Source organism: Dinoponera quadriceps, unplaced genomic scaffold (genome assembly GCF_001313825.1).
Source record: "Dinoponera quadriceps isolate SergipeBrazil2010 unplaced genomic scaffold, ASM131382v1 scaffold3676, whole genome shotgun sequence".
Classification (NCBI taxonomy): domain Eukaryota; kingdom Metazoa; phylum Arthropoda; class Insecta; order Hymenoptera; family Formicidae; genus Dinoponera; species Dinoponera quadriceps.
Window position 1 is genome coordinate 40,054 of NW_014559267.1, and position 25,298 is coordinate 65,351.

At 45.2% G+C, this 25,298-nt stretch overlaps 1 protein-coding gene across 3 annotated transcripts in view; it reads left to right on the forward strand.

The window, feature by feature from the left end:
• Window positions 1–25,298, forward strand: part of LOC106750286 — a 69,365-nt gene that overhangs the window by 16,917 nt on the left and 27,150 nt on the right. For all 3 annotated transcript variants that reach the window (XM_014630521.1, XM_014630522.1, XM_014630523.1), the window contains exon 2: window positions 9,421–9,458. The gene's annotated coding sequence lies outside the window, so the exon portion shown is untranslated. The remainder of the gene's footprint in view (window positions 1–9,420; window positions 9,459–25,298) is intronic.

Genomic DNA, 25,298 nt, shown 5'->3' on the forward strand with positions numbered 1-25,298 from the left:
TATATATATATATATATATATATATATATATATATATATATATATAATGTTAAATGACTGAGATAATTAAGATTTCAGACCAAATCATGAAGTGTAACTTTCTTTACTAGAAATATGTTTTTAAGTAACGGTGCCGTTTAACTATTTATCCATAGTTGTATTAACTATATTATTTCGTTGTTCTGACTATTTCCAGATTTGGTCATTCCAAAATATTCTCAGCATGATACTTTAATTTTTACACCCGTTATAAAATAGCTAAGGCACTACTTGGCCACGTTTTTATAATCGTAATGCAGACTTTGATCTCTCAAGTAGTTACAAATATCAAATTTTTTTTTCTCGGTGTACATAATTAGCGAGGATTTTAGTAAGCGTAAGATTCAGTCTCGCCTCACCAGCGCGGCCTATGATTAATTCAGCATCAATATCATTTATTCAGCCGTAAGCGCGCTATCGACACCAATAGGCGAAATTATTCAGGCCTTCGTGCGGGTTTGTGTAAACATAAACCTTATTTTGCATTACATAATATTTTCTTCTATATATAGAACGCGATTTACGTAACAAATATCGTAATGACGATTTTCGAGAAACCCGTTGGCGGCAATTGGCTTAAAAAGTCAGTGTAGAACTTCGATTGGCGACGCACGACCGTCGTGTCATCAGAGGTCGGCTCCGATGATTTTCTCGTTCTCAAAAATATCCTCAGACAGCATCCTTCTAACGGAATGTCAACTTACACGTGTTCGCATACATTACGGATGCGAGGAAATAACGATACGAATATGCTAATCCATCACGCGAGTCGGAACTCTGTGATCGGTTCGTCGCGCGTGACTGACCGGTGTCCGTTTTTACCTGTTAAAAAGTCCGCATGTTAGAAAGCCCGGCGATGACACGCTTAGTGCAAAGATCTCACGCCCGTTATCCGCGTGACGTTGTCAATTTCAAAGGGAAAAACCAAGGGGCAGAAAAACCAAAAGTAAGTCGCGTGATTCTTTCCTAAGCCGTTCTTTCACTCTTCAGGGACAACCTCACAAAGCTAATCCCATAATTACGAGCAATTATTTCTCTCAAATATCAAATAGATCGTTATTGTGTTATCATGCCTTACAAGAATTCAAATATATTCTCGTTCTTAATTAAAACATATCGTTCTTTCGAGAGAAAATCTCTTTCGACGTCCGACAATAAAATATTTATCAGTACAGAACAGTTTTCTGTATCAGCATATGCATAGCATTATGCATTATGCATTATGCAATATTAGTGAAATTTATACCTGTCAATACATCATCAATATAGTTTGGCTTTTAGATTTGTCGTTTACGATATTGATTTATTCTATCTTCCTTCCAGTGTGTAATGAGAGACAGAAATAAAACGACGCATCTGCGTCTGTACGGCCGCTGCAAGTAGATACAGACGGCTCCGCGCGTCCGTCCCGTGGAGCGGCCGCTGCAAGTAGATACAGACGTCTGTCTTGGGCGCACGCAGCGCCTAGAAGACGCGGTGTGTATTTATTCGTTTCGCCTTCGACATTAGCGTCGTAAATCTGAAAATTACAAGCGTACTCGCTCGCGGTAAAATCCGCAGCGGCCTCGATCGAGCGCGTCGAAGGCAAGTTCCTCGAAAGTGATGCCCGGTACTCGGATCGAGACGACGCGAACGACGTGTTTATGCGACGGCGAGGTGAATCAGGTGAATGATAATCGCGCCGCGCTCGCTATCGCGTCTGCTTCTGCTGCCTTACGCAAAGGCCGAGCTCGCGTCTATGGCATCTGTGCATATATTAGAGCGCGCGATGTGTTTCCCCTTTTATAAATAAAACAGGAATAAAAAGCGAAGCCTCGCGGTGCATTGCAACAATACGCATAATTGGCCTCGCGAGATCACGCCATTGCGAGCTAAACGAGCTTGTCATTTGTGTATAATGACGCTTTAGGAATATTTTGCAAATAACGTGTTCACGTGTGAAAGTTGCGTAATGCGTATCTCACTTTTCGATCGTGATCCTTCCTACTTTAATTCTTCGTTCTTAATCTTTTCATGCAGCTGCCGCTCCTTGCACGGGTTTTCCTTCCTTTCTATTTCAGATCTTCACACCCGTACAGGTTTATTCGGCGAGAATCTTCAACTATAGAGTAGATATGCGCTAAATATACGCTTTGACGAATTAAGAAATTTCTCGTTAATGCGGTTATATTCGGTCCTTACAAAGAAACGCTCATTTTGCATGGCAGATTGTAAGTTTGCTCGCTGGGAATATTTAATATTTCGGAAATTTGTGCGTAATGAATATTGCGAAATAATGTGATCCTAGTTTTGCGTTGGATAGTTACACATATTTGAATCTTTCCATGATTCTCGTTCCCGTTAATGAGACTCTACTGGATGATAACGGGATAAGATCCACATTTGTTTACCCACGTAATTAAGTTGATAATTATTGAAACCTAACTAAACGACTTTGACGAATAAACATGAAAATAAGTGCTTATAGTTACATTGTTTTCCCACGCTACGTATGCGCGTACACGTACGCGATTTTCTGTCGCGCATGGCTGGGAACGCGGTTAGATATATGACATCACTGGTCTATAATGCGAGCGTTTATTCATAACACCTATTCATTCTGTAACGGTCGAAAATCGGACCTATGTTTACAGGACTTCTTTGTCTATTTCGATTCGGTGACCACATTATCCAAATATTGCGGTTTCCTCCCCAATCATTCTGTATAATCAGCAAGAGTATATAATGTTACATGATGATCAAAACTTTTGCGCGCGTGTGTGCGTGTTCGCGTGAGAAATTATACAGTTCCACTGAGAATACTTTATTCTTCTTATTCGAGAATAATTTTCCTCTCGGTTCATAAAAATTATTCTCAAATAACAAATTTTTTTTTCCTACGTTCTTTTTGAGAAAAAAAAACTAGTTTGTTGGAACGTGTAACTGAAATAACAATACTTGCCTTTGATTTGCGCTTTCTTCTTTACTCCCTTACATATCAAGTATTTAATCAAATATTATATATAAAAAAAAAATATAAATCGGATAAATCGGATTATCGGAGGAGATATCGCAGCTGGTGTAATGTTGCGCGATATTTCGAAACGACGCGTGAAACGTCAATATCCGCGGACGGAGCGACGGTTGCACGAATGTGAAAATCGTTTGCACGAGAACGGCGCGAAGAAGGAAACGCGAGGCGCCGCCTCGTAACGGGACTGGATGTTGCGCAAGTTTGCCAAAGAACGCGCCGCGTCGTGACTAAACCCACAAAATCGGACGGTGGCCCGACGATCCTTGCCGGAGGAATTCGCGGTGATTCAAAGCGCGGGACGGGTGGTCGCCCGGCGCCGCACATACGCTAAATAGGTTCGGGCATATTTTCGACACTTCCTGCTGTCACACCGTTCCCGATCACCCCGCCGCGATGAGATCGCGTAATTCATCGGGGGAACTCTTGACACTCCCTGTGACGCAGGTGCAAATCCGCGGAAACATTACTGACGTTAGTGCGAACCTAACACTTGGTGCTCACTTCGGAAAGCCCGAGCGAAAATTCTGATGATATTTTGACACTCTTAAGAATAATTTGCAGAAAGGAATATATATCCCTTTTTTGCATATAATTAATTTTTTAGTTATTATATATATTAATCATGCAAAGCTATGTTTATATATATATAATTTTGCATAATTAATTTTTAACTGTAATAAATTAATTTAACGTTAAAATAACTTCTTCAGTTAAGACAATTTTTATTTAAGTAACTTTTGACTTGGTTAAAAATAAAAATGAACTTACCCAACTCTACTGACACTGCAGTAGCGTTTATTAGAGTGACGGTTTTTCTGTGATTATGATTCTTTCACTTGCTTTCAGTTCCGAATACCAAACACTTTACTCTCAGTGTATAATCGGATGATGTTTCCATTCATTTGCATAATTGAAGAAAGATGCGGATTTCGGTGAGACCAATCGTTATGCAAACATTACTCAGTTGCATACTTTGACTGAGCGTACGTTCGCGGATTACACAACGAAGGTACGGGTTTTCCCTGTTTTCTACCGTTTAGTCACGTGAACTCATTCATACTTAGGCTGACGTGGTGTACTATTTTTGCTGGTTAACCGGGTACTCTTTCGCGACGACAGATTTTCGGCCCGCTCAATGGAGCCGATTCGATTACGTGTATGTATATATATATATATATATATATATATATATATATATATATATATTAACTAAAAAATTGTGCAAAACAGGGATATATGTCATAGGAAGACGAAACAATTTTGCTGGCATTATTTTCTATTTCCCTTACTTTACATCGTATGTAGCCCGCGTTAATTTTAATATCGATGAATTATTTTAACTTATTTCCACATACATAAAAAAAATTAACAAGTTAAAGTGAATGCATTTTAAATTAACCAGTTTCGGTGAAAAGTTAGCTCATTTAAAATTAACTAAGTTAAAAGCTATTAACTTTTCAAATGTTTAATTTAACTTTTAATTAAACAACTAATTCTTACCCAACTCTGAGTGTCGGTGATAATAATCTTACGCGTATTGCCACTGCTATTTTTCGGCTAAAACCTGAAGAAGATATAATCGAGTCGCCGAAAATCATTATAATCTCCATAGGATCCCTCTCGGTCATCATCGAGTGGATACGAATAATGTCAAATAATATTTCCATAATACGATAATTACACAGACGATAATTCCGGAGGAGAAATCGCGGCGAGAGTCTATTATTACCCAAGATTATTCGCGTCGGTGGATCTGGCTGTCGAAATTGGCGTAACTGAGAAATGACGCAGGAGAGGATGACTTGACACTTTCGCGCGCCAGGCGCGTCGGAGTGCTCGGTGTTCCTCAAATTTGCCCAACTCTTATTAGGAAAGTTGCGTCCTCGGAGTGCGCGACCGCGCGCGGAATGGGGTCAGAACGTGTTCCTTCCGTGAGCAAGTTCGTCGATTCCGCGAGACCTTCGGCTCGCGCGCGTCCTTTGCGAAGAGACATTGCTCCGAGATGAATGGAGCATTCCTGGAAGCGAGACGCGATGATTCAACGAACGGTCTCTCGGCGATCCTATGCGCGCCTCAATCCTCTTTCGAGCATACTCTCTCCCGAGGAGGAGGAGGAGGATCGCGTGTATAACGAGGCGAGAACGAGCAGGCGAGAGGCCGACAAAAATCGCCACCCACCCGCCGGTGGATTCCGGAAATACCGCGGCTTCCTGGCCGAGTGTGCATCACTTAATTCGGATACATCGATTAGATGGGCCCGGGGATGATGAAAGTAGTTCGGGCCCGGCTGAAAGTGTTCCTAGGAAAGCTGCGTGCGATCGAATTTGTCCATCCTTCTCGGAAACGCGCCTCCCACCTCGACCTCTTGCCTGTTAACGCTTAGTTTCGATAGTGCGGGTTTGTGGGTCGCCGGACGGCAAGGATCGACGGTGACGTGCGAGAGCCGCGAGAAAGAAGGCTCGCCTTCACCTGAGAATGCGCGTTTATTTAAATAAGCGAAGGCACGCTCGCGGCGGAAAAAAAGGCGCGCATGAGCGGGTATACGTGAATGAACGCGCGGCGATCGCATGACTGCCGTCGGTATGCGGCCTCCTTAGAGCTCTGTTTGCGGTTTATATCGAAATGGATACAGCCGGCGGACGGCCGAGTAAAGTGATCTTCGACGATAACGAAACTCGGCCGGCCTCGTATCGGTAACATAATTCAAGATTAAATACTGGCCCGCTACGAGAGAGAGATATTGTAGTCCAAGTTCTCTCGTGTTGACTTCTCGACTACTACGGACACGGCCCGGCGAGTGTCCTCCTCAACTATCGACGCATCGCGTCCATAGTTGACGTCTAACTCCCCGTCGTGCCCCGTCACTTAAGTCAATGAAAGACAGAAACGTATCGAAGAAAAAAAAAAGTCTCTCTTTGTCGCGAGAGAAATGATTTGTACGATCGTGATTCCGACAAAGCGGGCAGAATGTTTGGGAAATCTGAAGGGACGACCGGAACGTCGGATATTCTTGTCATACCGTTCAGTTAATCCGGGGACCGAGAATATGTAAAGATCTATTGTTGAAAAGAAAAGCCGACACCGATGAAAAGAGCTGACGGTAAGGGCGCGCGCGTGCACCGACAGAAGGGCGAGGAGTGTCAGGTGTGTAGGGCCCACTACATGTTTTATTGTGAAAAATGAAATAGATACAGGAAGGGAAAGGGGGGGAAAGGAACGAACGACCACTTGGATTAGGAGCTATCGAGATTAGTTATTGTGGGCTGACTTAATGCGAAACGCAAGCAACCGCTCGTGGTCGGCAGCTGACAAAGAAAGAGAGAGAGAGAGAGAGAGAGAGAGAGCTGCACAGGTGCATCCTCCGAGAGAGTAACGCGATATCGTGCGATCCGCCGACCCCAAGCGAAGATACAGCGTCCCGACCCTGAAGGGCATCGGCACGGTGGTGAATCATCCGGAGGAAATGATCCGTACATACCTTCGCGAGAGCGACAAGTGCATACTTGGACGTACACCGGCTGCACGGCTGCCCACGTGCCGTTCTGCGATCGTAACGCTCGTATTCACAGGGTGTCCTCACGGGACGCACCACTCCGTGAATCCTCTCCGAGTAAAAATTTGATTTCGCGTGGTAACCGAACGGGGAAACCGAGACAAAATTCTCGGTGACGAGATATTACATCTGTGCTCCGTCACGATCGAGAAAACACCCCTCTGGATATTCGGCTGCTGAAACTTGGCATTAAACTCGGTCGTGATAACTGAGAGAGTAATTGATTGAGAGCGAACCCCCCCCCCCCCCCCNCCCCCGTAGAAAGATTTCTGTTCCAATCGAGTCTTCGTCTGGTTCACAGGCAAAATTTAATTATATATGGAAAGAAAGACTTGGTTCCTGGGGTTGAAGAGGGACCAGAAGGCTCAGTGGCAAAGCGTGAGAACTCTTGGCAAAAAATGATACGGCATAGCGATTGAAAATACTCGTCTGAATATTGAATTGCATTGAAAACTCGATCGAGAGATAACTGAGAGCAACTGAGAGCGCTGACCGAGTAGAAACTTCCTACGGGAATCCTTCTGTTTCTCTGACGGAATTTTCGTCCGGTCGGGCGGCAGAAAATCAGTTACGCGCAACGAGTTTTCTTTGTCCGTGTAGAAAAGCGAATTACCGAAGGACGTACAACGGTTCTATATGCGAAGTCGAGTGAAAATGACGCTCGTGCGCTAAGAGAAAGAGTGTTACATTCGAGTAAATATTTGCTGCGGAGCTAATTGTTTTACTTGAATTAAACAGGTATTACTTGAACATAGCGGACTGAAGAAAAGTGGCGTGCGCGTGAACATTCGGCTGCGTTGAGAAATTCGCTTGAGATAACTGGGAGCGATCGACTGAGAGAAACCTCCTACAAAAATCTTCCTACAACCGAGTTTCGTCTGCTCCCCGGACAACGGAAAATTCCGTTATACCAACGGAATTGTTTTTCCCGTGCAGAGACAGATATGAAAAATAATTCTTTCTCTCTCTCTCTCTCTTGCATCGTCGCAACACGGGTAAGCAGCGATGTCGAGACATTCGAGACACGGTGTAAGTTTAGCATACCGGTGACGGACGGTCCGAGAAGAACGAAGTTCGCTTCTTGGTATGCGGCGTCAGGGAAGTACAAATGATACATAACTTACGGCCGCCGTTCACACTGGTATCCTAAACCGAACACAACTGGCCGCTCCGCTGTGGGAAGGAATCTATAGCGATTACGAGGAAATTCGCTGGACGGGATGGACAGGTGCGATGCATCTATGACACGATCGCGCGAGCTCGTCGCGATGTGTCCCCGTATCGCGGCTCTCCACCTGGCGGCCTTGCTCGCGTGAGAAAGATTAACGAAAAGACGACGCCGATCAACACCTTCCCCGTCCTAAATAAAAAGCGAGATATAATTGGCAGGTTCTCCTTTTCTTCGCGCTCATTCTCACTCGTCATTTCTACCGGGATTCTCTTCAGTCCGTTTGATTAACGTATCAATGATATCGGCCCGATATATTACAGCACACCGGGAAAAATTTCACTCCACTGGTAAGGACAGCGTTTACTCGGTTCATTTTCCTTGTTTTAAGTAACAATTATTTTCAATAAGGAGTATTTTTCTAATAATAGTTAGAATGTACTCGTGACAAATTTGAGAAAAGTTCATTATTAGGAACCGAAACGAAGAGTTTTGATTCCCTTTTTGAAATAATTATCGAAGAAAAGTCCAATTCGGTTGATTTCAACAAGCAAAGCCTGTGTGTTCTTAACCTTTTCAGAGGAGTTGGCCGCCACTACGCTGCATAGGAGAACGAAACGCGAGCGTGCATTACGCGGTAGACAGAACTCGCGCGGAGATAAAGCCGGAGTTCGATCCTCAGATCAGAATTTCATTTCGATTTTGCTTCCGCCATCGGCAGCAATTCTTACACAGAAGTTTCGCGAACGGCCACTATAGTGGCCATTCGTCGCGAAAAGATCAATTGAAATATCAAACTTACTAGGATTCAGAATATATTTCGAATTTCTTTTATTCTTATGACGAACTTACGGTATACATTTGCGAACATATAAACTCAGAAAATACTTGAAACGAGGTAACATTTATTTGTATGTATTTTTCTACGTGCGTCAAGTCACTCGTAAAAGAATTTACCCGTTTTTCTATTAAATTGTGATTTGCTGAAAATTCATGGATTTGGTTGAAAGCGAATTATGGAGACCTTATTAGACGAACCTGACACGATACCGAGCCGATATGAATGTGCAGGTGGTTTCTTCTACAGCTTATATACCGTATTTATTATATGTACACTCGCGTACATATACATATAAATACATTGCGCGGCATGCAACAATCGGATGCGATGTATCTCGTAGTCCCATCTACCCACTGAGCATGATTCAAGGCATGTGTTATTAAGAAACAATACCTGCATACTTGAAGGATGACTGCTTTTTTTTTCTTCCGCCAAGCAACTATTACAGCAGCGGTAAATCTGACTTACGAAGTAACGAAGTGACCGCAGAATAAATACGCGGGGGATATTCCGAAAGAATATCCTGTTAGACGTGCGTAATCGTGCAAACGCAGCTTCGAAGTGTGCCTCCCCATCTCTCTCTCTCTCTCTCTATCTGCCTCATCTCCCGTTGCTGTTTCGTAGAATAAAATTCATCTCAAAATCGTCGTCCCATAATCTTTCGCGTTAATCCCCACGCGAAGGACCGCGAGAGATCTCACGCGACTCGCGGAAACGCGAGGAGCGACGATGCGACGATAAATCTGCTGTGAAACTTTTCGTGCGACGTGGGACTAATGAATTCCTCTATCTTCTTTCTGTTGCAGATCGAACTTCCTCGATAAAGTCGCCTCGGCGGGATAAGGTGAGTCACTTCAGATATTTATCTCTCGCCATTCCATGTCCGGCGGGACGTAGCGCACGTTATACGCGCGCACGAACCGACACGCGAGTCGCGATTTATTATTGACCGCTTTTTCCCGAAAAAGAAAACGGAAATTCATAATAATATGACGTTCGTGTTATATAACAGTTACATTGTAACTGGAAAATTATAACACTGATGTTATGTCGCTGTTAGTTCGCTGCGCTGAAAAATCCCTTTAATTGACTCGAACAAAATGTTTGCTCGGATATGGGTAAACGACAAATGTGTTTCGGTTACGAGAACCAAAGATTTGGTCTGCCGAGAGGAAAATGAAGAAGGTTCGTTCGGAGAATCAATCTTCTCGCAACATTTATCCATATCCGAACGAGAATTTCGTTCGAGTCGACTAAATGGGTTTCTCGGCGTGTGCATGTTCTCCAAAGAAAAGACCTCGCGATTTTCCGTCCACTATTCCTCTTCCGAAATGCACACCAAGAGAAGCACATAAACAACATACCCCTGAGGCCACCTCTCGGTATCCCCTGCGTGTGTGCGCGCGCGCGTCAACCGGTGACGCTATAATTCGAAGTTATTCCCCGCGCGACGTGTGTTACGTCGCACGATAGACGCTACGTGTAATCGATGCCGGCTGAGTTTACGGTTGGCGCAATATTGTGTCTTATCTGCGATATTAAATTCCTGCGGCACAACTGACACATCCTGTTTCAACGATCGGCCCGCCCTTACATCCGTTACTGAATTACCGAGGCGACGACATTCTTACGATGCAAGTTTCGTTATGCGCGATAGGTCATGCCCCGGTCGGGGCGCGCTCTCGAGGATCGTTCTTGAAATCCGAGAGAGAGAAAGAGAGAGAGAGAGAGAGAGATCCGTGACGTTCAGCTTGTGACGTTGGACGTGATGTGGGCGGTCGTCGTCATCCGTACGCCCGCGGAATCTCGCGCCCACGGGAGCCGTCGCCCACGGGAGTCGAGAGTGACGCGTTCACCTGCATTCCGCCGCGATTCTCGAATTATCACCGATATCAATTATCACGGCCGGCTGGACGGAGGATCCCCGGCCGTAGTAAGGTGATCTATCACGCAACATTCGTCGCAGGCGGCACCGCACTGACGTCAAACTTCGCGAAAAGGTCGCCGACGCGATGGTATCGTCCTCCGCATAATCGCTCGCAATTACCCGCATTACGTTGAGGAAAAAAGACAAAAAAGAAACGGTTGGATCGACGAAATCAACGGTCCAGCGTCGCACGAAAAAATATCGCGCCTACTGAGCAAGTGTTACGAGTTGCCACACGGGGGAAAAGATTTCTTTGGATTAAGTGTTTCCATTTATTCGACTAAAATTTGTTTCATAGAAGCGACACACACTTGTACGGAATATTATTTGTTCGTGTAGAAATTTCATCGTCTCACTCAAGCGAACTCTATTATTTGGCAGAAAGAACGCTATTAATCGAAATATTTTTTAACCAATTTTGGAAAACAATTTTTTTTCTTTTCAATACATACAAAGATACCAAGATATTCGTTGAAAAGTCCAACAGGTCGTAGTTATTAATCGAAACGTTAGCTTCTTCGGAACACGCCAATGATGAAATTTGTTTTGCAAGGAAATTCATGAAATTTGAAGAAAATCTCGTTCTCAGTGCGCAACGATCTCGTCGTGTTGAAAGGAGACACAGTCGAGGACGCGGATGCGCTCGTTGATTTGGAAATCGTGTCGAATGACAGCAATGTGAGACCGATTAGGGCCGTGCAAAGCGACAGATACGAACCACGCGCGATAAGACGAGGCCCCGCGGAGAACGCGGCGCGGAATGCACGGTGCGCTGCGCTATGTGTTTGATTGTGCATCGCGCATCTCCGATATCCATCGAAGTCAAGCTCCGGCCATTAGGGAGCGCGAATAACGCGCGTATCGTCCGTTTAATTTTCCTCGTGAGTCGTTTGCCTTGATGCCGATGATTTCTTCGTCGTCGGCGGGAAACAACAGAATGTCTCGCAAATGCGAACGTAACGCTCGCTGGTGCCGCACGCTAATCAAGCGTGTCTTTCATCGTCTCGCGAATAAAAAAAAGCACACGTTCACATCATGGCCGGTTTATTGTGTGTATACTGAGTTTCAAAGCGAATCGAACGCTTCTTTCTCCTGACGCAGTTCGGAATGTAGCTCCGATGTTCCGATGAGGGACGTGGAATTCTCTGAGACGCGAGTTCCCCTCATCGGGCCGTCATTCACGAAATTACGATCGAGAAGGCAATGCGTTCGAACCATTTTGAAATCCAATGTACGTGGAACGCGGCTCGACGTGTTCGAGAATATTTTTTTTACTAATAACCCGATACGATATGCGAGATTCAGTTACATCAAGGCCCGTATTGGATTAGGACTGAGATTTGACCAGTCGGAGCGAAGTTCGTTAAACGTCAGTTGCTCCGATCGATCTAACTTCACTCCGATCTCAATCCTAACTCATGGTCCGACACGAGCTAGACGGAATAGATTTTCTTTCCATGTGGAACCATCGTCGAACATTATATCGCCCATTACCGACGAACTTGAGTTTCTCAGGCGAAAAAAATCCGTCGGGCCTCAACTTCCGGATGTTACCCGATTATCGAATATCTCTCTCAGTGACTAATAGGATACGCGGTTAACTTCGAAATACGGCCTCTTCATTCTTCGCACAACGAACCTTCTTCGAACGACGAAGTACCGGTGGGACGAATTGACGTCATTACTTCAGAGAAAAATCTTCACGAAGTCGCGCCGCTAACAGACGGAAGTATTGTGTATTATTCGGGTGCGACCGGGTGCCAAAAATTGACCTCCTCCCCTCTCGGTGATTTCCTTCTGAGAAGGTGATTTCGAAATAATACGTCACGATCGACGTCACGAATCCCGCTCGCATTGACCCTGGGCAATCCGCAGCGGGTTAACGTCGCCCATCCTCCGGCTGTGAATAATCGAACAGCCTTAGTGTCATTGCGACCGCGTACGATCTCTCGAGAGAGACTTCTAAGTGAGTAAGTACCGTCTTGAACGTGAGCGCGCGGCAATCGATTGATGAAAATCCTCATTGCGACACGACGCTCGCTCGCGGGTAATACCCGGATTGTTTCGGGAATTACCGGCGAATTTTTACCGGCTGACGACCTCGAGCCCGATCAGCAAGTCGGGACACCTGCCCGTGATCCGTTCCAGCGATTCTGCATCCGTAGAGAGCGACACAGCGTGACAAGTTCCACGAGCAGCGCTCGATTATCGCTCGCTCGCTCGCGTGAGAAAGTTCCGTCGAGACGGAGAAATCACAATAGCCGGTCGCATTTGTGCCCGTAGACGCAGCCTGTTGCACGTCGGCGCGACATCGCGCTCCACTTTAGCGAAAATCTATATGTGCACGTCGTCGAGAGTTTTCCTTCCATTCCTGCGATCAGCACGGATATTATCGCGGGCAGTCACACGCAATCTCCGCTTACGAGCGATCGTCCGGCGTACATTGTAGAGATTCTCTCTCTCTCTCTCTTTTTCTTTCTCTGTATTCAAGGCACCTCGGAGCGTACACGTCACGATACCAATTGAAATGCACCATCGAAAGTGGAAACTCATGAGATTGAGCGGGACGATATGTGCGTGTACGTGTGTATACACATCGCCGTCCTGAAATCGCCGTCCTGATTCGAAGTCCGTTGGAGGAAAGGAGACGCCGGCACTGCGCGACAGAAATCCCCGTGGCCGAGCTTCGTGACGCGCGAGAGAACACTGTGACCGTTCGCACGGGCAGAAAGTTCCCAAAGCTCTCCGATTTCGCGAGAGTCAGCTGTTTTCCCTCGCTTTTTCAGCGGTTCCGCGAAAGCTCGATGAGTGGTGGACGAGCGGGTTACTCACACGAAAGTTCAAATTCACGATATCACGCGGCGGATACGTCGCGGTTGCACTTCAGACGCGCGAATCGCGGTCTGCATTGTGCGGACGGTTGAAACGTGGCCATGCATTTACGGTGGTTGGTCTGCAAAACCGTTTTCTTAGGAAGTTTTTTTTCTAATTTTAGCCACGCGTTGATATATATATATATATATATATATATATATATCAACGCGTAGTATATATATATATATACTATTTGTACGCACGTAACGTCTGTAATTTTAGAGAATTAGGTACCACTTTTTATCACACGTACACCTCCGCTAGTTCAACTGATACGTATAAAGTATTAATAAAAAACTAAAAATAATATCTCCGTGTTTGTGTGCACACATTCGCTTTGATTTCGCTCCGAATTAACATTTTATGTATTTCTTAGTTGAATAAATCAAGTTATAGGAAAATATTTTTTTTCCCAATAAATAATAAACTTATGAAGAAGCCCCTTAATATCGCCGTTGAAAATTCGACGACCCAACTATCTTAATACGACGAACCGCGGACTTTTTTTTTTCGATCAAAGCGCCTGGCGACTTGTTTATCGGTAATGTCGTATCGTCAACAAACATCTCGAAGCATAGAAAAAAGCAGACATCAATAGAGAAACACAATCGGACATCGGAGTGCGTAAAAAAAGGAAGACACATACAGCGTAAAACCCCTATCGACAATCGATCTTCTCGGCCGACAAAGTGCCGATTGGTCGAACGCGATCAATATCATTTTTTTTTTTTCTTTACGTTACATATTCTCTCGCTCGATGCATCGGACTCTTCGGCACTCGTCAATACAAAAGTACAACATCGTGACACAATTGGAAAATCCTGGCAAGGTTCTTTCATAGCGAGCACGCGCGCGCGCACTGTAGTTACCCGCTTAGAATAGTGAAGGATCTTTCCTCGTAACTTACCGGCGCTGCGAGGCTCTCGAGAGGGAGAGGTGTAGACAGAGAGAGAGAGAGAGAGGAAGAGAGAGAGAGTGTGTTCGACGATTGTTAACAGGAGTTTCCACGTGTGTCACGCTTCTGAATCGATGAACCTTATCAATTAATTACGATCGAACGTATCGTGAGTGAAAAAGAGAGAGAGAGAGAGAGAGAGAGAGAAAGAACGAGAGATATGCCTACGTGCAATTTACGTAAACGTTGCGTTTTCGCTTCAACCTCTTAAAATGTTCGATCTTATAAGAATATATTCATGGAAATAACATGTCATGAGTATCGGCTGATTTTTAACATACATCAGACTGAACTTATTACCTTTGCAACGGGAAAAAATGACAACATATTTTCTCCTTATATTTAATCTCTTAAAACGCATCGCCACAAATTAGAATTTTTACAGCTAAATATTCCACTAAGAATCTTAAAACATAGCTCAGTCTTTCACATTAAACATTCACCGAACTCCGTATGGTTTAAATTCCTATTTAGGCAGGTTATGTTTAATTGCTAATTTCTCCGATTCTGTAGACTTCTTTCACGATAATCTTACAATACTTAAATAATCTATCATGTGCGACTTTATTAGCTTCAATTTTTATTATATTATCGTCTGACCATTTATATATTTTGTGGATATTGCAACTTTTTCTTTCTCGTCCGTCTATCTACGATATTTCTTTAATTATATATGTTGCGGGATACTTCTCATTAGTAAAGATTATTATTATTGTTATTTGTCTACAATGCAATTGCGCAACCGTAAATTATGATCACAGACGTCAGCTCGATTAAAATGCTAATTAGCTGGAAAAGCGAAAGTTTTCGAACACACGCGACTTCGTGAAACAGAGAGAGAGAGAAAGAGAGAGAGAGAGAGGTATATACACGCGCTCGCGTGCGCGCGCGCACATTGTCAATTTTTACGCATACCATATTGATGAGTGCCACGCGAGGGTGCGGTAAATGCAACGTAACTCGCAACTCGGCGAGTCGGCCTTTGGTGACAGAAGAGCCGATAATTATACAAGCCAAGCCCGCGGGATGACCTAATATACTCGGTCGGCATTAGAGCCGTCTTACAAACGTCTCCCCCTTGTCTCCCCCCCACCCCTCCCCCCTCCTTATGCCGCGTCTACACGCGGTGTAGAGCGATCACGCGCTAAAAATAATAGCAGACGGTTACAGCCCAGACGAAGACGAAGGCGTGCGTGAATTCGAAGATTAGAGTAAGCACCGGCAGCACCTTAAGGGTTGATTCACGCTGTACGGTCGTGTCGAGCGAAACCGTAAGGTCACTCGCACGTTAAGTTACTCGGGAACGAATTCGATTTTTACATTGCGTGCAAGGAGAAACAATGCGGCAGAAAAATATCGTGCGGTCTTGAGAATGGATCTTAATAATCGCTCGTCACGTGTCTAATTACGAAGTGACACGCTCTCCCGAGTCGAATCAGCGAAAATGTCACTGATCGAATCAGCAAAATACAATATCGCTCCGATGATCGGTAAGTATTCGCTAATTTTCGGCGAAGACACTACCATTCTAGCCCTTCTGTCTTATACCTCGCTAATTTCGGCCAGTGAAAGTTTCACTGTCGATGGAAGTCCCATAGCGGAAGCATAGACAAGGGTGTCTCAGAGCCACGAGGATAAACTTCGTGAGGGCGGATAGAACGGATCGAGCCGGGGTGAAAAAATCCTCCAGCGTTTCGCAAGTAACCGAATGATCGGTGAACCGTTTTTAATGGGAAATGTTTCACTGTGTAAGTACACACGCGAATATCACCCCCGTAATTCGATGTCTGGCAGCCGCGACCGCGGATGCACTTTAGGTCCTAGAGATGCATCCCATCTCCCCACGACGCACTCTTGAGACCAAACTGAAAATAGCACGCGGCGGCACCGGTTTGTCTCTCGAACCGACAGTGTCGGGCTTTGAGAGTCGAAGTCCCAGCAGAAAATTCAGACGAATTCGAGAACCGGAACCCGAGCGAGATAAGGCGAGGATACGTCGAACGCGTGAGGACAAATTTCCGGCTGACGTTTCTATTCTGTTACATCGCACAGCCGGCGTGCAGAAGCGACGGTACTGAAATTTAACGGCAGTCGAGCGACCGGTGGCACAGGTAAGACGACGGGATTTACATACGGAGATTAACGCGCCGATGACCGCGGCGATATTCGGAAAAGGCGAGTTTTCTTAACTGAATGGAATTCTTGATTCCCCCCTTCACGCCTCGGCGCACAAAGCGTGCTAATGATTAGCAATCGCCGTTGAATATCGCTGTCCGCGATCGCGGTAATGGATCCTTTGCGCACGTGCCGCGCCGTTTAATTGCGAAATTAAATCCTCAAAAGATCTCGCTTGGATCTGCACCGGGGAAAAAAACAGAATGGTAGAATCAACGAGATTTTGCTTGAACGAACAGATTTTCTTCAAGCACAGCGTCTGATCCGTCGAACAAATTACACGGTTGTCGCGATGAGTCGTCAATTGGTTCAACGATTGCGATGTGCTCGGCATTGAGAGGAAAATATGAGAAGTATAAAAAATATTTGACGGGCAGTGATAAAAAATTTGCTTAAATCTCGATTTGTTTTTCATTTAAGTAGCATCAACAATTGCCTTCGTGCAAAGCCACAGATTTCGGAAAACGTGCATTTCTCATTTTCTCATTTGAGAAAAAATTTCCTCCGTGCGAGAATAAATATATATTGGTATAAGTAAATATGTTATTAATATCAATTGAATAAATATTTCTTTATTTTTCGATATTTTTTTCCTCTCAGTATATATCGACGCCGACATACTGTCGCGCCAACGTGTAATTTATTCAGCGGACATTTTTCCGAATGAGGTTGATCGCTGATTTCGTCGATCCAACCGCTGCTCTCTTCTCAGTGTAAAGTCCTGACGTGTGAGATTTCGGCGCGCTTCCGAAGACGCATTATCGAAGTGCGCGATGTACGCGATATTCTCGTTCCTTTTTTTTCATTGCGGACTTTTCATCGACGACACGCGTGCATCCTTGGGCATTCGGTGCGCGTTGAACATCGCCGATCGAGAAGTGCCGATGGACGACGGTTGATCCTGAGTAATCGCGCGTATTTTACGCCGTCGCGCACTCGAATCGATATCATCGATTGATCCTCGGTGGTAATAATTTATATGTGAACTTCGCATTGCCATCTAATTGATTATTAGAGATAAACAATTGTCGGTCCGAAGATCCGGCGGACAGTCTCGCTCGTTAAAATTCGCGCCGTGTCGCGCCGGTCGCGAGGTCGTAGACAAGAGGACTGGTCGAGTCGCGTTGATCGTAGGGGGAGAAAAAAAAATCCGCCTTTCGTAGACACGAACAAACGGAGTTCACAATAACAGATCACGAACTGTCTGCATTATCGCGCGAGACAGACGAGTGAGTCTCTCGCCGCCGACAGAAAGTGATCCGCGCGATGATGGATGATCGATTGGTCGCAACGTGGAAAAAAAAGAAACATTAGGGGGCTTCCCGATGACTATGGTGACGGGCAAAAAGTCGACGCGAGTTTCTGCTACGATGTATCGCGCCGATGTGCGCGCGTCACGCGCACCCTTTTGTTTTCCCCGTCGAGCCTCGCGCCTTGACGTCGTTGTTGACACGTGGATGCGCGGACGGAGACCTCGATTTATCCTCGGTGTTTCCCAGCGGCCGGCCGGGTAGCCGAAAAACCACCACGATAACGTGGCATGTCGCTCATCTCGCCGCGGCCTCGCGGAACTCTCGTCGGTGCGCAGCGAAGCCTCGTGCCGTCGTCGTCGTCGCCGATGATCGCGCCGAACCAGGGCGCAGAACCGACTCGAACCCGAGAGAGAGCCCGTTGATTGAACGCCGGAATAAATGAACGTCGCGCCTCGAGAAATTTTCAAGTCGGCCCGCCGCCTTCAGACCGGTAAGCCGCGTTTCCCCTCTCGCGACACGCGCGCTGACTTTCCAAACGGTTTGAATGCTTTTCTTTTTCGCTTTCTTACGCAGTTCCGACGCAACCCCCCAGTGGGAGAACTCGGGAGTTCTCTCGCCGGACGATCGTGTGCGTTCCGAAATGTATGAAAACAGTGTGTCCAAACCGTTTCGAGACTTACCGACGAACCCGACCTTCTTCTCGATGAAAACGGTCGATGTATCATCGAACCAAGTTATGCCGAACTGTAAAACTATCGGCCTCGAGACCTTCGAAATAACTGTACGAGCGCATCGAACGACTCACATACATAAAACCGCAAATTACTAACATTAGCGTGCATCGAGACACCGTGCGACAAAAATCACGGCGTCTTACCGCGCGATATTTTCACGTTTCATCCGTGTATCTCCCAGAGCGTCGCTTTGAATCCATCGGTTCAGCTTTATCCGGCAGGAAGACCCGGTCGAGGACGCGAGGGCGTACTGGATACGCCGCCTTTGACACATCCTACCGGCCGACTGGCCGCAGCGTTGCGAAATACGCGATACAGTTCCGGCCTTGTCTCCTCGCTGCTTCCTCGCTCTTTCGGCTTTTGTGATCCGGACCGTCGTAACGTCGTCGGTACAAGACAAATTGCATACAGGAATGGGCTCTGGGTGGTCCCCTTCGCCCGGTCGAAATTTTCAGCGGTGCGAGCGAGAGCGAAAAGCCGAGAAGTGAGATAAAGGGAGCGGGCGAAAGAGAAGGGACGCAGCCCTCTATCGGGCCTCCCGGCGTGCCTTTCGTACCCGTGGAATGTCGCCGATGTCTCTATCCGCTTCTTCTTGCAAGAAGACGTCGCCGTCGCACGGGGACCACACCAATCGATAATTGCCTCTTTCGAAAAATTGCCCCCCGCCCTTTCCACTTTCGTACGCCGAACGCCGCTTTTTAGCGGCGCGCGCCCGTACGCGCTCCGAATGCGCCCGCTCGCGTAATGCCGCGCGAAACCCCAACCGGTTGCTGCCTCGCGATCCTCGCGCGCGTCCTCCTCTCGCCGGGATTACCGTGCTCGAGAGCGGGTACAACGAACTCCGTCGCGAAGGCGATCACGAGGAGGCGCCGGTCGCCGATGTCGCTCTCATCGGGCGATTCCCCGGCGACTCGGACACGCTCGTCCCGAGAAGACGAACGACGACAGAGACGACCGAGACTTTCGGGTGAAGCATCGAAATCGCATCGTGTCGTTTTGATTTCGCGCTCCGGAAATCTTGTCGCAGTTGTGAAACGGAAATGTACGGTACGTGGGGATGCAAACGCCAGCGATACTTCTCCGTCGGGATATGTGACAGTCTTAGGAAAATTATTACACATACTTCCTCGCGAGTAATTCATTTCTGAGATGCCTGAGGATCGGCGCTCCTGGAAACTGGACCCCAAAACTGACATATCCGTGACAACCATAGGGAATTATGAAAACAAGTACGATAAAAGTATTAAAATTACGTTATTTTGTACATTTAGAAATGTCGTTGCCTTCGACAAAACCTCGTTTGGTTTCGTTCATTATTAGATTAATTCAACCATACCTTTTCGCCGTGCGTTTATTTCCGATTGGCTCTTTTCCCTTCATAATATATTACACATTTACAAACCCCCGTCTTCCCCGTCGATCGTTGAAATACATCGGCAAGTCCCAAGGAGCGAAATATCGCGGCCGCACGACCGTAACAGAGTCGTCTTACCAGTCGCTTCATTAATGACTCAAAATCTCCCGCGTTTCTTCCAGAATTAATATCGTGATTCATCAGGCGCGATCCAGAGCGCCATGCCAAATAAGCGAACAGTCTCAAACGTGACATAAGCGATACTTATGAAACCGTTACTCTATCGAAAGCCGTGATACGCGCGGATCAGCGGGACGTTAATGTTATTGTTATTATTCGGAAAAATCTTGAAGTAGCGGAGTAAAATTCCGAGTAAGCCTCGCATATATTTACGATTAGGGTGACGAACGCGACGTGGTGGCGCGAGAGAGGAACCGGCCTAGGCTCGTTTAATCGCCTCGACAGATTTCGACCACGAATACGGACATATATAGCGTTATTCGATCTCGCACGCGTAGTGGAGGTGAATAATCACATACCTCCACGAATTTCTAAAATTGTGTCTGCACTGTATTACGCATCGCCACGCTCCATCATCGCTGTCATTTTTGCCTTTCCTTACTTCCCAGCTCGGACACGTTATCAACCATCGGTTGAAGCCGGTAGATCGCCTTGAAGAACGCGGGAAAATAAGTTTGATCAGATCTACCTGACGATGGACGAACTAGACGCGTTTTGGTCGAAGGAAATACAGAATTTCGGGTTACTAGAGCGAAATTCGGTTCGTGATAATATAAACCTTTGTTTTTCTTCAGTCAAAAAGCGTTTAGTTGTCCATCGCCAGGTGGATGCAGCTAAACTCATTTTTCTAGTCTAGATTTCTAGTCTAGTTTGAGAGTTGCGTTAGACGTCGTCCGTCCGTTCGTTAGTTCATTCGTTCGAGTAAAGCGTAATAAACGTCCCGTATTCCGCGTACGTGTACTGGTCACGTAAACGCATTGTCATCGCGCGCGCTGCATCTGTATATAGACACACACACACACACACACGCACACACAGTCGCGATATTAACGAGCGTCGTTAGCTAAAAACAGGCTTCGATTACGCGCGAATAAATCTTCCTCTCTTTTTCGCTCGTCGCAAGAGATCAGAACACACGTGGACGGACGGACGGACGCGGGTCGGGTACACGTGTACCCGATATCACACACACACAATATCAGCCGTTGCACAATTTTGAGGCCTCGCCTTGAGGAACGATCTCTCTCTCTCTCTCTCTCTCTCTCGTTTTCCATTCCGCGGCGCTGCGCACGTGTTCGCCGCGTTGCGCACAATTCCCGCGATTCTCCTCTTGTGTTTCCATCGAAGTGATTATCGGCTATGATGATGATGGGCATTACGCGTTGATGCGTGACTACGAGCGTAATGGCCAGGCCGCGATATACGAAATTAGACTAATTTCCATAAGTAACGAGTCCTATGTGTCAATCTTGCGGAGAAGCCGGCGAGAGAGAGAGAGAGAGAGAGAGAGAGAGGATGGATTCGTCACACACGCGCGAGCCCGGCGTGCGCAGCGCGCGTACGCTCCGTTTTCGGCGGAAAACGCGCGGCTTTCCAGCGAAGCAATGATCGTGCGGCTTGACTCATTAATTAAGCAGGACGTTCCACTTGCCGTTCGCTCCGCTCCTTTTTTTCCCTGCTCCTTTTTTTTCCTCACGAGCCACGCGACCCGTAGCACATTTTCTACGTACGCTGCGGTCCAGTCATCACTTAATCCCCCCCCCCCCCCCCNTCCGTCGCTCCCCGCGGACCCGGTGTAAATTTAGACGGAAGGAAGTGCACACACGCCAAATGCCTGGAAGTACTGCGGCATTGTCGTCACTAATCACGGTCGGGTCTTCAAATCATGAGTCCGTCCGTCTTGCGCGAACGGGCATTCCGCGGAGACACGCCGAGGACACGCATGAGCGGAAGTACCGGAGCGGAAATTGGAGTTTCGAACGACTTTTTAGCGTTTTTATGCTCCGACAATTGTGCCGTTTTATTTTACTCGTTCGCGATTTAAGTCTCAGCGCGATATAAGATCGCGATGAACAGCGGAATGCTCGTCGTTGCTGCGGATAACGCAAAATTTTATGACAGGAATAATTACGAGGAATGCAGAAGAATTTTTGCGACTTGTACGTGTACACACACACACACATACACACTCGTATACAGTGATTCTCGATACTCTGTCGAAATTCGCACGAGATCGTTCGTTACGATGAAAAATGTGAGGATGAAAAACATTTTCATCTACATGCTCATTCTTTATATCTGGCGCGATGTTATTCTCGCATTCTTATTAGGGAATCACGTACGTTCGGCGAAAACGTCGTATCACGCGTGATAAAAGATGTCAGGGCAAGGTGCGAGAGTACATTGCCACGCGAAAAGTAAAAATGCAAGAAAAATGCGAGATCTTGCCGTGTGGATTAAAGTTCAGATCTTTCACTTCTTAAAAACTTCGACTCGCTTAACACATTCGTTCAACATGCCTTTTCTATCTGTACGAATTCAATCCCCACAATAGGAAAGCATTTACAAAATTATATGACGAAATCTCGTATGAAATTTGTAACGCCGCAATTATATGTGAATATATTTAAGAAAATACATGTCGAAATATTGATCCTTTGTAAAACATCGATAGCTGTTTGCGCAATTAATTTGCATAAATAATATGTCGGCAAAACAGTAGTGGTATGGCAAATTATTTTAGCGGAATACTTGGAAAATTCAATTTGGAAGGAAATTCCCATAATTAATTTCCCATAATTAAGAAAAATAAAAATACTTCAGTTACATTTCGTTAAAAACATTTAGAAATATAATAATAATATAATTGTGCCTGGAGGAATCAAATTGATACACACGTATGTTTGTGACGATGCATAATTATTTCTAAATTATAACTTGGACATGTTGCAATATGAATTATTACATATTCAGTATATCAAAACTTAAGAAAGAAACGAGCGGTTTTAAAATATGGAAGTAACAAGTAAAAAATAAATAAATTTTATTTAAATATTTATATACTTTTCATGTAAAACTCTCTTTTATTTGAATTAGTGAACATTTAACCAATTTAACAATTTGGATTGAAATATTATTTTATCCGCTGCAGATCTTATAAAATGTCATTGCTGCGTTGCATTGCGAAAAATATTGTAGATTATCGAATTTGCTTTCAAATAATTAGAATAATTATACAATAATATCCCAAAGAAATGTCTCAAATGGTACTTGTCTGATTTTGGATAAGTAAATTTTGCAAAATTTTCAGACAAAATCGCTACGTTATGGCGTAATTATCTTAGTTCGATCATTGCAAAATTTCTCTGCTAATTCACTGACTATTATCGCACAGTGTTCCCACAATTTCCAACTATTTCCAACAATTTTTTCAACAATTTTCCCTATCGGGGCGGGGATTATCGCGTCTGTAAAACGTGACGTTTTGCCAGTTCGCCTAAATGAAAAGCGTTTCTGACAAATTTATATTTATCCCGGAGGGTAATTTCCTACGGTCACTCTGGTGATATACTTGTACGCGCTTACGTCTTATTTGCGTCATATGCACGCAGTTTTTAATCAAATTGTCATCTTTCCTTATATTGTCCCATCACATCGTATCACGAGCACGTAGTGCCTCCGCATAATGCGTGATCTCACGCGGACAAAAGTCGTGAGGGCGGTCACGTAGAGCACATTCTTCAAATTAAGATGCGCCTCCCGATACAATGTGTCACTCGTGTGCGTACGCTTCTTTATTAACTATATACGCAAAACGGCGCGCAAGTAAGCCAACCGGATATCGGCGCTATCTTGCTCAAAAGAATACAGATACACTTCATTGAATTGGAAATATAAAGGGGTTGGTAAGGGACGCATCGCTGTTTTGATTATTATTACATTTTTCAAGGATTTTGTTGATCTGCTTGACGACCGTACTGCGACCCGAAGAGTAAACGGAACAAGGCGCGAAGAATCTCGTCTTTTCTGCGGCCGAAGTGTGTGATGTTAAAATGCTGGACAGGAATGTATCATCGTGCTTGATAAATCTTACCAATCAATTTCATCATTCGCGCGACGTTCACTCTCTCGAAGCGAATCAATTAAGTTAATTACTTAATCATAATGATGTTTCTGATTAAATCAATAAAAGATATTTCACCGACGTCAGTGAATACTAGGATTAGAACTATTCAACATTCAACCACGAAGCTTCGAAACTTCGGTATAATTCAACATTTAACAACGAAGCTCGAAGATCCGAAGTCGATTCAAATGCTTCGAGCTTTCACACGTCGAAGTTTCATTATTCGAATATAATATTTCGAAGGTTTCGAAATCCGATGCTTCGGAGCTTCAAATGTAATTTATAACTCTAGTAAGTACGACCGACTTTCAGTAAAAACATACACCCTTAGCTCCTTCTAAAGGCTCATATCATCTCTTCGGCTAGTAAAAGTAAGATTTCACTGCAAAATCTGTAGTATTCCACTGGCTACCATTAACTAAGTCTTTTCAATGACACATTATTGATTGCAGTATATTATAACCGTGAAGTTATATCACTATTTCTCAGTAATAACACACCGCTGTAGAGAGCAGTGTCCGTCCTCAGTGACGTCGTCTTACTAACCTGGGTTATTTATTGCCAATGCTTTCGACAGTCAATTCGTGCCACGTTTCCTTATCAATAACATCACCGTGATTTTTATCAATCGCACACGAGAAACGTCATATTCTACCAATGAAACCGCCCTCGGCCGATAATCCCGTAACGGTGATGTATTCCCGATTCCTGTCCCAACTTGAATTGTTCCCGTAGCACTTTAATTAACAACGGACAGTCAGGCATTGCAAAAGGCGAAACGTGGCAAATATTTGGAAAATTGCACAGCTAGATTCCTTCAAACGAAGCTGATTTGTCGGAAATGTTGTCGAAAAAAGACGCCGGTTGGTCGGGAATTCCTTTCTTCACCGTTTGTCTCGCTGTTGCGTCACGTGATGCAATCGATGACACCAAAACCTACAAACTGCTGTCCCCTATGGTCCATTCGCTGTCTGATTTCGACGAAAAATGATGCGGCAGAGACACCATGCTGCACACATCCTTTACCGAAATTTCTCCCTCTCTTTGAAACGAACGGCAAAACTTCCTTTCTAATATGTGAAATTTATTGCCAAAAAAAAAAGGAAAAAGATGATAACGTCATGTCATGCTCGCCGCATGCGAGTGAAGCAACACACAGAAGGGAATGTCGTCATCGTACGAGAAAAAAGTGTTCTTATCTAATTGTGTGATTATTGCAACGGATGGTATCGGATAATTACACAACGACGTCGCGTGTAACTTAA